This window comes from Dendrobates tinctorius, unplaced genomic scaffold (assembly GCF_039654945.1).
Source record: "Dendrobates tinctorius isolate UK_male_01 unplaced genomic scaffold, ASM3965494v1 ptg000019l, whole genome shotgun sequence".
In the NCBI taxonomy this organism is placed as follows: domain Eukaryota; kingdom Metazoa; phylum Chordata; class Amphibia; order Anura; family Dendrobatidae; genus Dendrobates; species Dendrobates tinctorius.
This window is the reverse complement of record NW_027361687.1, coordinates 31,539,833-31,554,732: the sequence shown is the minus strand read 5'-3', so window position 1 is coordinate 31,554,732 and position 14,900 is coordinate 31,539,833.

Below are 14,900 nucleotides of genomic sequence, written 5' to 3'. Positions count from 1 at the left end.
CAGGGAAAAGACCACACTATGAGCACAGTGTCTCCACAGGGAAAAGACCACACTATAAGCACAGTGTCTCCACAGGGAAAAGACCACACTATAAGCACAGTGTCTCCACAGGGAAAAGACCACACTATGAGCACAGTGTCTCCACAGGGAAAAGACCACACTATGAGCGCAGCGCCCCCACAGGGAAAAGACCACACTATGAGCACAGTGTCTCCACAGGGAAAAGACCACACTATGAGCACAGTGTCTCCACAGGGAAAAGACCACACTATAAGCACAGTGTCTCCACAGGGAAAAGACCACACTATAAGCACAGTGTCTCCACAGGGAAAAGACCACACTATGAGCACAGTGTCTCCACAGGGAAAAGACCACACTATGAGCGCAGCGCCCCCACAGGGAAAAGACCACACTATGAGCACAGTGTCTCCACAGGGAAAAGACCACACTATGAGCACAGTGTCTCCACAGGGAAAAGACCACACTATAAGCACAGTGTCTCCACAGGGAAAAGACCACACTATGAGCGCAGCGCCCCCACAGGGAAAAGACCACACTATGAGCGCAGCGCCCCCACAGGGAAAAGACCACACTATAAGCACAGTGTCTCCACAGGGAAAAGACCACACTATGAGCACAGTGTCTCCACAGGGAAAAGACCACACTATAAGCACAGTGTCTCCACAGGGAAAAGACCACACTATGAGCGCAGCGCCCCCACAGGGAAAAGACCACACTATAAGCACAGTGTCTCCACAGGGAAAAGACCACACTATAAGCACAGTGTCTCCACAGGGAAAAGACCACACTATGAGCGCAGCGCCCCCACAGGGAAAAGACCACACTATAAGCACAGTGTCTCCACAGGGAAAAGACCACACTATAAGCACAGTGTCTCCACAGGGAAAAGACCACACTATGAGCGCAGCGCCCCCACAGGGAAAAGACCACACTATGAGCACAGCGCCCCCACAGGGAAAAGACCACACTATGAGCGCAGCGCCCCCACAGAGAAAAGACCACACTATGAGCACAGTGTCTCCACAGGGAAAAGACCACACTATGAGCACAGCGCCCCCACAGGGAAAAGACCACACTATAAGCACAGTGTCTCCACAGGGAAAAGACCACACTATAAGCACAGTGCCTCTACAGGGAAAAGACCACACTATGAGCACAGCGCCCCCACAGGGAAAAGACCACACTATAAGCACAGTGTCTCCACAGGGAAAAGACCACACTATAAGCACAGTGCCTCTACAGGGAAAAGACCACACTATGAGCACAGTGTCTCCACAGGGAAAAGACCACACTATGAGCACAGTGTCTCCACAGGGAAAAGACCACACTATGAGCGCAGCTCCCCCACAGGGAAAAGACCACACTATGAGCACAGCGCCCCCACAGGGAAAAGACCACACTATAAGCACAGTGTCTCCACAGGGAAAAGACCACACTATGAGCACAGTGTCTCCACAGGGAAAAGACCACACTATGAGCACAGTGTCTCCACCGGGAAAAGACCACACTATAAGCACAGTGTCTCCACAGGGAAAAGACCACACTATAAGCACAGTGTCTCCACAGGGAAAAGACCACACTATGAGCACAGGGTCTCCACAGGGAAAAGACCACACTATGAGCGCAGCGCCCCCACAGAGAAAAGACCACACTATGAGCGCAGCGCCCCCACAGAGAAAAGACCACACTATGAGCACAGTGTCTCCACAGGGAAAAGACCACACTATGAGCACAGCGCCCCCACAGGGAAAAGACCACACTATAAGCACAGTGTCTCCACAGGGAAAAGACCACACTATAAGCACAGTGCCTCTACAGGGAAAAGACCACACTATGAGCACAGTGTCTCCACAGGGAAAAGACCACACTATGAGCGCAGCGCCCCCACAGGGAAAAGACCACACTATGAGCACAGCGCCCCCACAGGGAAAAGACCACACTATAAGCACAGTGTCTCCACAGGGAAAAGACCACACTATGAGCACAGTGTCTCCACAGGGAAAAGACCACACTATAAGCACAGCGCCCCCACAGGGAAAAGACCACACTATGAGCACAGCGCCCCCACAGGGAAAAGACCACACTATAAGCACAGTGTCTCCACAGGGAAAAGACCACACTATAAGCACAGTGTCTCCACAGGGAAAAGACCACACTATAAGCACAGTGTCTCCACAGGGAAAAGACCACACTATGAGCACAGTGTCTCCACCGGGAAAAGACCACACTATAAGCACAGTGTCTCCACAGGGAAAAGACCACACTATAAGCACAGCGTCTCCACAGGGAAAAGACCACACTATAAGCACAGCGCCCCCACAGGAAAAAGACCACACTATAAGCATAGTGCCCCCACAGGGAAAAGACCACACTATGAGCACAGTGTCTCCACAGGGAAAAGACCACACTATAAGCACAGTGTCTCCACAGGGAAAAGACCACACTATAAGCACAGCGCCCCCACAGGGAAAAGACCACACTATAAGCACAGTGCCCCCACAGGGAAAAGACCACACTATGAGCACAGTGTCTCCACAGGGAAAAGACCACACTATAAGCACAGCGCCCCCACAGGGAAAAGACCACACTATAAGCATAGTGCCCCCACAGGGAAAAGACCACACTATGAGCACAGTGTCTCCACAGGGAAAAGACCACACTATAAGCACAGTGTCTCCACAGGGAAAAGACCACACTATAAGCACAGCGCCCCCACAGGGAAAAGACCACACTATAAGCACAGTGCCCCAACAGGGAAAAGACCACACTATGAGCACAGTGTCTCCACAGGGAAAAGACCACACTATAAGCACAGCGCCCCCACAGGGAAAAGACCACACTATAAGCATAGTGCCCCCACAGGGAAAAGACCACACTATGAGCACAGTGTCTCCACAGGGAAAAGACCACACTATGAGCACAGCGCCCCCACAGGGAAAAGACCACACTATAAGCACAGTGTCTCCACAGGGAAAAGACCACACTATAAGCACAGTGCCCCCACAGGGAAAAGACCACACTATGAGCACAGTGTCTCCACAGGGAAAAGACCACACTATAAGCACAGTGTCTCCACAGGGAAAAGACCACACTATGAGCACAGTGTCTCCACAGGGAAAAGACCACACTATGAGCACAGCGCCCCCACAGGGAAAAGACCACACTATAAGCACAGTGTCTCCACAGGGAAAAGACCACACTATGAGCACAGTGTCTCCACAGGGAAAAGACCACACTATAAGCACAGCGCCCCCACAGGGAAAAGACCACACTATAAGCACAGTGTCTCCACAGGGAAAAGACCACACTATGAGCGCAGCGCCCCCACAGGGAAAAGACCACACTATGAGCGCAGCGCCCCCACAGGGAAAAGACCACACTATGAGCGCAGCGCCCCCACAGGGAAAAGACCACACTATAAGCACAATGTCTCCACAGGGAAAAGACCACACTATGAGCACAGTGTCTCCACAGGGAAAAGACCACACTATGAGCGCAGCGCCCCCACAGGGAAAAGACCACACTATAAGCATAGTGCCCCCACAGGGAAAAGACCACACTATGAGCACAGTGTCTCCACAGGGAAAAGACCACACTATAAGCACAGTGTCTCCACAGGGAAAAGACCACACTATAAGCACAGCGCCCCCACAGGGAAAAGACCACACTATAAGCACAGTGCCCCCACAGGGAAAAGACCACACTATGAGCACAGTGTCTCCACAGGGAAAAGACCACACTATAAGCACAGTGTCTCCACAGGGAAAAGACCACACTATGAGCACAGCGCCCCCACAGGGAAAAGACCACACTATAAGCACAGTGTCTCCACAGGGAAAAGACCACACTATAAGCACAGTGCCCCCACAGGGAAAAGACCACACTATGAGCACAGTGTCTCCACAGGGAAAAGACCACACTATGAGCATAGTGCCCCCACAGGGAAATGACCAAACTATGAGCACAGTGCCCCCACAGGGAAAAGACCACACTATAAGCACAGTACCCCCACAGGGAAAAGACCACACTATGAGCACAGTGTCTCCACAGGGAAAAGACCACACTATGAGCACAGTGTCTCCACAGGGAAAAGACCACACTATAAGCACAGTGTCTCCACAGGGAAAAGACCACACTATGAGCACAGCGCCCCCACAGGGAAAAGACCACACTATAAGCACAGTGTCTCCACAGGGAAAAGACCACACTATAAGCACAGTGCCCCCACAGGGAAAAGACCACACTATGAGCACAGTGTCTCCACAGGGAAAAGACCACACTATGAGCACAGCGCCCCCACAGGGAAAAGACCACACTATAAGCACAGTGTCTCCACAGGGAAAAGACCACACTATAAGCACAGTGCCCCCACAGGGAAAAGACCACACTATGAGCACAGTGTCTCCACAGGGAAAAGACCACACTATGAGCATAGTGCCCCCACAGGGAAATGACCAAACTATGAGCACAGTATCTCCACAGGGAAAAGACCACACTATGAGCATAGTGCCCCCACAGGGAAAAGACCACACTAAAAGCACAGTGTCTCCACAGGGAAAAGACCACACTATAAGCACAGTGTCTCCACAGGGAAAAGACCACACTATAAGCACAGTGCCCCCACAGGGAAAAGACCACACTATGAGCACAGTGTCTCCACAGGGAAAAGACCACACTATGAGCATAGTGCCCCCACAGGGAAATGACCAAACTATGAGCACAGTATCTCCACAGGGAAAAGACCACACTATAAGCACAGCGCCCCCACAGGGAAAAGACCACACTATAAGCACAGTGTCTCCACAGGGAAAAGACCACACTATAAGCACAGTGCCCCCACAGGGAAAAGACCACACTATGAGCACAGTGTCTCCACAGGGAAAAGACCACACTATAAGCACAGTGTCTCCACAGGGAAAAGACCACACTATGAGCACAGCGCCCCCACAGGGAAAAGACCACACTATAAGCACAGTGTCTCCACAGGGAAAAGACCACACTATAAGCACAGTGCCCCCACAGGGAAAAGACCACACTATGAGCATAGTGCCCCCACAGGGAAATGACCAAACTATGAGCACAGTATCTCCACAGGGAAAAGACCACACTATGAGCATAGTGCCCCCACAGGGAAAAGACCACACTATAAGCACAGTGTCTCCACAGGGAAAAGACCACACTATAAGCACAGTGTCTCCACAGGGAAAAGACCACACTATAAGCACAGTGCCCCCACAGGGAAAAGACCACACTATGAGCACAGTGTCTCCACAGGGAAAAGACCACACTATGAGCATCGTGCCCCCACAGGGAAATGACCAAACTATGAGCACAGTGCCCCCACAGGGAAAGGACCAGACCATGAGCGCAGTGCCCCCACAGGGAACATACCAAACCATGAGCGCAGCGCCACCACAGGGAAAAGACCAAACTATGAGCACAGTGCCCCCACAGGCAAAGGACCAAACCATGAGTGCAGTGCCCCTACAGGGAAAAGACAACTATAATCACAGCAGCTCCTCAGGTAAACGACTAAACTACAAGCGCAGCGCCCCAACAAAGAAAAGAACAAACTATAAATGCAGCACCACAGCAAAGAAAAGACCAAGCAACAAGCGCTGCACCCTCCCAAGGAAAAGACCAAACTACAAGCGCAGCGCCCTCACAGGGAAAAGACCAGTCTACAGGTAAATTGCTGCCATAGGGAAAAGACCAAACTACAAGTGCAGCATCCACACAGGGAAAAGACCAAACTACAAGTGAGGCGCCACATCATGGAAAAGACCAAACTACATGTGCAGTACCCCAAAAAGGAAAAGCCCAAACTACAAGCACTGCGCCTTTACAAGGAAAACACCAAACTACAAGTTCAGCGCCCCCACAAAGAAAAGATCAAATTACAAGTGAGGCGCCACAAGAAGTAAAAGACCAAACTATAAGTGCAGCGCCTCCACAGGGAAAAGACCAAAGTACAGGTAAATTGCTGCTACGGGGAAAAGACCAAACTACAATTGCAGCACCCCCAAAAGGAAAAGATCAAACTACAAGTAAATTGCTGACACAGGGAAAAGACCAAACTACAATTGCAGCGTCCCCACAAGAAAAAGACCAAACTACAAGCGTAGCACCCCCGCAGGAAAAAGACCAAATTAAAATTGCAGCACCATATCAAGTAAAACACCAAACTACAGGCGCAGCGCCCCAACAAGGAAAAGACCAAACTACAGGCGCAGTGCTCCCACAGGGAAAAGACCAAACTACAAGCACAGCGTCCCAACAAGGAAAAAACAAAACTACACATGCAGCACCCCACAGGGAAAAGACCAAACTACAAATAAATTGTTGCCATAGGGAAAATACCAAACTACAAGTGCAACACCCCCACAAGGAAAAAACAAACTACACGCACAGCGTCCCAACAAGGAAAATCCAAAACTAAAAGTGCAGCACCCCACAGGGAGAAGAACAAACTACAAGTAAATTGCTGCCACAGGGAAAAGACCAAACTACAAGCACAGCGCCACCACAAGGAAAAGACCAAACTACATGCGTAACACCTCCACAGGGAAAAGAACAAACTACTAGTGCAGCACATCCACAGGGAAAAGATCAAACTACAAGTAAATTGATGCCACAGGGAAAAAAACAAACTACAAGCACAGCACCCCAAAAAGGAAAAGACCAAACTGCAAGCATAGCACCCCAACAAGGAAAAGACCAAACTACAAGCGCAGCACCCCCACAGGGAAAAGACCAAACTAGAAGTAAAGTGCTGCCACAGGGAAAAGACCAAACTACAAGTACAGCGCCCCCACAAGGAAAAGACCAAACTGCAAGTGCTGCGTCCCCACAAGAAAAAGACCAAACTACATGCGTAGAACCCCCACAGGAAAAAGAGCAAACTACAAGTAAATTGCTGCCACAGGGAAAAGACCAAACTACAAGTGCAACGCCCCCACAGGGAAAAGAGCAAACTGCAATTGCAGCGTCCCCACAATAAAAAGACCAAACTACATGCGTTACACCCACACAGGGAAAAGAACAAACTACAAGGACATTGCTGCCACAGGGAAAAGCCCAAACTACAAGGACATTGCTGCCACAGGGAAGAGACCAAACTACATGTGCAGCTCCCCAAAAAGGAAAATACCAAACTACAAGCACAGTGCCCCCGCAGGAAAAAGACCAAACTACAATTGCAGCATATCAAGTAACAGACCATACTACAAGTGCAGCTCCCCAACAAGGAAAATAACAAACTACAGGCGCAGTGCCCCCACAGGGAAAAGACCAAACTACAAGCGCAGCACCCCAAAAAGGAAAAGACCAAACTAAAAGCGCATCACCCCCACAGGGAAAAGACCAAACTACAAGTAAATTGCTGCCACAGGGAAAAGGCCAAACTACAACTGCAGTGCCCCCACAGGGAAAGACCAAACTGCATGTGCAGCGTCCCCACAAGAAAAAGACCAAACTACATGCGCAGAACCACCACAGGCAAAAGAACAAACTACAAGTAAATTGCTGCCACAGGGAAAAGACCACACTACAAGTAAATTGCTGCCACAGGGAAAAGACCACACTACAAGTAAATTGCTGCCACAGGGAAAAGACCACACTACAAGTAAATTGCTGCCACAGGGAAAAGACCACACTACACCGCAGCGCCCCATTAAGGAAAAGACCAAACTGCAAGTGCAGCGCCCCCACAAGGAAAATACCCCAAACTACAAGCGCTGCACCCCCATCAAGTAAAAAACCAAACTACAGGCGCAGTGCCCCCACAGAGAAAAGATCAAACTACAAGCGCAGTACCCCAAAAAGGAAAAGATCAAATCACAAGCGCAGCACCCCCACAAGGAAAAGATGAAACTGCAAGCACAGCACCCCACAGGGAAAAGACCAAACTACAAGTGCAGTGTACCTACAAGAAAAGACCAAACTACATGTGTAGCACCCTCACAGGAAATGAACAAACTACAAGTGCAGCACCCCGACAAGGAAAAATCAAACTACAAGAGAGGCGCCACCACACAGAAAAGACAAAATTACATGTGCCGTACCCCAAAAAGGAAAAGCCCAAACTACAGGTAAATTGCTGCCATAGGGAAAAGACCAAACTACAATTGCAGCACCCGAGCAAGTAAAATGCCAAACTACAAGCGCAGCGTCCCAAAAAGGAAAGGACCAAACTACCTGTGTAGTGCCCCTACAGGGAAAAGACCAAACTACAAGTAAATTGCTGCCACAGGGAAAAGACCAAACTAGAAGCGCAACACAAATGTACAAGTGCAGCACCCCCACAAAAAGAAAACCAAACTACAATCGCAACACCCCCAAAAGGAAAAGAACAAACTAAATGGGTAGTACCACCACAGGGAAAAGACTAAGCTACAAGTAAATTGCTGCTACAGGGAAAAGACAAAACTACAATTGCATTACCCCAACAAGTAAAAGACCAAACTACAAGCGCAGTGCTCTCACAAGATAAAGACAAATCTACAAGCGCAGCATCCCAGCAAGGAAAAGACCAAACTACAAGCGCAGATCCCCTACAAGGAAAAGACCAAACTACAAGCGCAGCGCCCCAACAAGGAATAGATCAAACTACAAGTGCAGTGCCTCCACAGAGAAAAGACCAAGCTACAGGGAAATTGCTGCCACAGTGAAAAGACCAAACTACAAGTGCAGTGCCTCCACAGAGAAAAGACCAAATTACAAGCGCAGCTCCCTAACAAAGAAAAGCCCAAACTGCAAGCGCTGCACCCCCACAAGGAATAGATTATACTACAAGCGCAGCTCCTCAAGAAGGAAAAGATCAAATTACAAGAGCAGTGCTGTAAGGGAATGGAAGAATGTTACTGTTTTCCCTTTCCTTCTCAGGTGGTCCCGGTACTGCATATTTTAATGTAATGTAAATTCTGTGTATGTTTGTTGATATAATGTGGTAATGCTACATAAATTGCTGCCACAGGGAAAAGCCCAAATTGCAAGCAGCACCCTCACAAGGAAAAACCAAAACTAAAAGTGCAGCGCCCCCACAGGGAAAAGTCCAAACTACAAGATAAAGGCTAAAACAATAAAGACTAAACTACAATTGCAGCGCCACCACTGAGAAAAGACCAAACTACAAGCGCAGTGCCCTAACAAGGAAAAGCGCAAACTGCAAGCGCAGCACTGTAGGGAGGAGGACCCCCACAGAGTGTCCGGGCCGGAACCAAGGGGTCCGCCATCTGAGTTCCTAAGGAAACAGTACCAGGGGAACAGAGGAGGAGAGTGGACTGTTGAGAGTGACAGGACAGCAAGGGGAGGGGCGAGTATAAAAGGGACAGGGAGCGCGCAGAGGAGTCAGTTGGTGATACGTCAGGCACGGAGCAGGAGACAGAGGGGGCGTGAGAGAATGGGAAGGACACTGACAGTTGTGAAAAGAGACCAGCAGCAGAGGGTAGATACGCAGTGGCCCTCAGGAAAGAGGTGCCGAGCTTACCGACAGGGGACTGCCTCTTCACCCCAATCCCGGGTTACGATCTGCCCCCGGTCATCCTCGGCCGTTACCGCTGAGCTCGAGCCCTCCGCGGCCTGTCCACTCCCTCTCCCGGCTGCTGCGATCTCCCTTCAGCCTGCGGTTGCGGCCTGTCCACTGCCACCCGCGGACGCTGCCGTTTCACTTCAGCCCGTGGTTGCGGCCTGTCTATCACCACTCACAGCCGCCTTCACCCCGCTGCAGTCGGCAGTTGGGGCCTGTTCCTCGTCAACAGAGACACTCTGCACACAGCCCCAGGCTGTGAGCGTGGCCAGTAAACCGCCACTCTTGAGCACTGCGACACAACCCTGCTTGGTGACAGGAGTCCCATTGAACTCGCTAACAAGCGCAACCCCGCTGTTACAACAGGGGGTTACTTTATCTCTGGACTCCATCAGGGCGTGTTGTGCCCCAAATCCTCCTGGGAGCTGGAACGCCCGAAGACTACTCCAAATCTTCAGCAGCTGGGCCCAGCGGCTGTGACGCCAAGGCAGCCTCATCAAAGACGCCAGAGCAGCCTCATCAAAGACGCCAAAGCAGCTTCATCAGCAACGCAGCTTCCACAGAGATGCCGAGGGACGTCAGGTCGGATAAGTGACATTATAGAGTATAAGGACCCGTAGATGGCCATACCGTGGCTCCAAAGTAACCGGCCTCGGCCGTGTTAGTCGTGTTCTTTTCAAATAGTGTTTGGTTGTACTGAGTCCCTGCGAGGACAACTGTTGTTATCCCTTTTTGGTTGCTTAGCATAGCCCTAGCGGCTTCAAATTATAAAAGTTTTCTTTTCAAAGTTCAACCAGTCTCGCGTCTCGTCACTGCATCCTGCGAACCTGCTGTTACCTACACTTGGCGTAGTCGGCAGGATGCAGTCTCCGAGCGTGGACAACGACGCCCCAGACCAGGGCAGGGCCGTGAACTCAACAGTTGACGAGGGCCCTCGTTCCAGCATTTCGTTGGGGGCTATGCTGAGCAATCTGCCTAGATTTTCTGGCTCCAATACCATGCTATGAAGCTGGACAGAGCGAATGCGGGGGCTCTTTCGAATGCACCCGATGACTCCTGACCTGGAAGCAGAAGTAGCTCTCATGGCATTAGACAGGGAAGCTCGGAATTCAGTGATGTTAAAACCCTCGGGACACCGCAACACCTTTGATAAGGTTTTGCAGATTTTAGAACAGACCCATGGGGACCCAACCAACGTTGGAGAGTTAAGAACCCGATTGTTCAGTCGGATGCAGGGGGAGGGGGAGACCATCACCCAGTATATGAATGTCCTCCAAGAGTTACACATGGCCATCGAAAGAAAAGACGGCGTAGTGGTAGGACCTGTTGACATTACACTACGCGACCTGTTGGTGACTGGACTGCGGGACCCGTTAATAAAGCAGGCATTACGGGAGCAGATTAGAATTAATCCACGTATAGACTTTTCCGAGGTGGGAAGTCAAGCACGCGCTCGAGAACAGGAGCAGGGAATGGTGGTCCCCGTGGGGAAGGTCCGGAGTGTGGAGGCTTCCCTGAACGCAGTTGCAGCGCCTCGATGGGTAGAGGAAATGAAGCAGGAGTTGAAGAACATCCAGGGCGAGTTGGTTGAAGTGAAAAGAAGGACTGAGTCTGGGACTGGACGGCCTAGTTTCAACCCTGGACCCTGGGGACCCCGCCCCACCCGGGGCGGACAGACCTCGCTGACCCGGTGCTATGAGTGTGGGGAGCCGGGCCGCTTCGCCCGAGAGTGTCCGCGGCGTGGCAGATACCCACCCCAGCGGCCATTAAACTAGAGGGCTCCAGGCTGGGGGGACGCCGCTCGGAGCCAGAAACCATGATTAGGGGTGGTGGAAGTCCCGAAGATTTGGTCGCAAAGTGTCCGGTGGTATGGGCAGAAGTCGAGGGCCGTGCCTTCCTGTGCCTGGTGGATACGGGGTCACAAGTAACAACTATGCCTGCAACTTATTTCCAGCAGAATTTCCCCGAGGTTGCGAGACCCCAATGGGGGCCCATGATCAGACTGGTAGCCGCCAATCAACTACTGGTCCCTGTTGCAGGGGTGGTGTGGGTACAGGTGACGCTGTGCGGTAAATTCCTCGGCTGCTGAGGAGTGGTTCTGACCCACGGAGAAACTGATAAGCAGCACCCAGTCATTCTGGGCATGAACATACTGCGGGAGTTCGGCAACCTACTCCTCAATGATCCCATGCATGAGACCTTGAAACAGTGGGGTTCCCGCATGGCCCAAGGGAGGGCGAGGCCCTGGGCAGAGTCATCGTGCCAGCGGCTCCCCTGCTTGTACTGCCCCCTGGACAGACAGTCGTGGCCATGCCCATCCGAGCCCCGATACCATTGAAAGGCGTGGAGATGCAGGTGGAGCCATGCTACTTGGAGCGCTTACCCCCTGGCATACTGGTGGCTCACTCCCTGACCACAGTGCAGAAGGGGACTGTCCTGGTGCGATGCGTCAACCTTGAAGACCAAGACATCACCCTGAAGCCCCGGACAGAATTGGCCAAGCTAGTAAGGCCTTTTGAAGAAGTACTATCGGCCCCTCAGTTCAATTGAGAGTGCAATCCGAGGACCCCTGGGAAGTAACTATCCGTACTCTACAGGCTACTGAAATTTCAACTCAGGAAAAGGGTCGAATCATCCTGGAACAAATGCGGGCCGAACTCTCCGGATTAACTGCAGCCCAGCTCTCTCAGATAAAAACACTGCTCGGACAGTACCACGAGGTATTTGCTAGTCATGAGGAAGATTTTGGATGTACCACCGCCATCACCCATGGAATTCCCACGGCAGGAGCAGCCCCCATCTGTGAACGATATCGACAGATTCCGCCACAACTCTACCAAGAGGTGAAAACTTTGCTGGCCCAAATGCTACGAAAAGGAGTGATTCGAGAAAGCCAAAGCCCCTGGGCGGCTCCTATTGTGTTGGTCCGCAAAAAGGATGGCACCTTACGATTCTGTGTGGACTATCGAAAGCTGAATGCTTGTGGAGCGCCCCCTTGCCAGGGCCGTGGGGTACTCGGTACCGGGCCCGTAGGTTTCAATGGGAGTTATCACAGTGGCAGTGACCTGGTCCGTGGCCCTGGGCGTCCATTGTAAAAGGGGAATGTCGAGCTTGTGGGTGATGATTAAAGTTTATGAGTGTTTCGTGGCGCCACCTGTGGTGTTCGGCAATGAAGATGTTGAGCTGATGCTGCAAGCATATCCTCTGGGACAGATGGTGTGGTGCAGCAAAGATGTTATAGCCCTCCACAGGCAGGGCTGTAGTCCCAGGGCAGTGTAGGAGAAATGACATGTAGATGGTGCAGTGTCAGGTGCGGGAGATGTAGCGGTGCTGAGTGGGTTGATGCAGGAATAAGTGGAGGACACCAGGGCATGTAGTTCCAAAGCTTTACTCACAGTCCATTGTGGTACAAGGGCCCGCATCCGTGCCGTGTCCTCCAGGTCAGGGGCTCAGCCAACTTCCAAGCAAGATGAAGTCTTCCTTTCCATCACTCCGCCAACATATGTGCCTTTTCTGAACGTCTCCCTCTCAGTGCCTGGAGTGAAGTACTCACAGTACTGAGTTACACTGGAGTTCCTCCTGTCAGATGTTCCTATGAACTCTACTTGTACGGCAGACAGCTGTAGCCTGCTTCGGGGACTCCTTACTACCTAGTCCTGGCTCACTCATGATGCTGTTGTGCCCCCAAGTCTGGTGTGGGAATAAAGTGGTGACAACTTCTATTCCTCCGGTGTCTGCTGCAGGACCATTAGTATCCATACAACCTCGGGGACCGGACCCCGGCCTTGCGCTGTGAACTTGGGAAGGGTTCTTCTCTAACCCTAGTCCTTAGTTCCTTCTCCTCACGTTCCGTACAAATCCTTTCCTTCCTATGAAGAAAGTCAGGCTTTCTATCAATGTCCCTTTCTTGTGCCAGCGGACCCAGGTCACTGAGGTCGGCTGCAGCACTTCCTTCATCCATCCCTCTCAGGGGATCTTCACTCTTCCCCTGACTCTGTCAGACTGACTAAATCCTAAACTCTTCCCGCTCTTTTGATGCAAACTAAACTCCACCCGCCTCCCAGCACGCTTCGTGTTCCAAGCAGGGAGCCACCAAAGGGTGCTTTGCTACACTACTGTGTTGTGTGGGATGCAGGTGTTGGAGTGTGGTCAGGTGTCTCCACCTTACCTGGATGGTGGGGTACCACATCTCAGGAGGAGGTGCAGTACCTCTGTGGCGACTGAGCCCTCAGGGGCGCCATACTTGCACTATCAAAGACTCGTACCCACTACCCCGAATAGAAGAATCCTTGTCCGGAAGGCGACGTACTTTTCTACTTTGGACCTGGCCAGTGGGTACTGGCAGGGACCCATGTCAGAAGAAGACAGGGCAAAGACGGCGTTCATACCTCCTATGGGGCTATCTGAGTTTAATCGAATGCAGTTCGGACTGGCCAACGCCCCGGGGACCTTTCAGCGGTTGATGGAGCGGTGTCTGGGAGATCTCAATTTTGAGGCCACGTTGATATACCTGGATGATATCATCATCTATGCTGCCACTTTTGAGGACCACCTGAAGCGGTTTGGGCAGGTACTCGGACGGCTGCAAAAGTACGGGTTGAAGGTAAAACCCCAAAAATGCCATCTATTTCACACCCAGATCGAATATCTGGGTCATGTCGTCTCAGCGGAGGGCGTAAGGCCGTCCCGGGAAAAGGTTGCTGTCATTCAGGGATGGCCTACCCCCGAGACGATAAAAGACGTGCGGGCCTTCCTGTGGTTGGCCGGATAATACCGTCGTTTCGTAAAGAATTTTGCATGCCGGGCTCGAGCCCTGCACGACCTGCTGAAGGGGGCTCCCACTGGGGCAAATGGACGAAAAATCCAGTGGCGACAACCTCAAGAAGAGGCCTTCCAAGACCTTAAGGCTGCGCTTTCGGATGCTCCGGTGTTAGCTTATGCGGATTTCTCTCAACCGTTCATCCTGCACACTGACGGGAGTCTTCACGGGCTGGGGGCTCTGTTGTCACAAGTTCAAGACGGCCGGGAGAGAGTGATCGCGTATGGAAGCCGCTCACTCCATGATTCCGAGTGCAACCCTGACAATTACAGCTCCTTTAAGCTCGAGCTCTTCGCAGTAGTGTGGGCCATGACGGAGCGGTTCGCAGAGTATCTGGCGGGCTCCGAAGTAGTGGTGCGGACCGACAATAACCCGCTGGCCCATGTGAAAAACGCCAAACTGGGAGCTCTGGAACAAAGATGGGTGGCCCGGATGGCGAAATTCAACTATAAAATTATCTATAAAAGAGGGGCCGAGAATGTACACGCTGATGCTCTCTCCAGGATTCGACATACAACCCCAGGGAAGGATTGA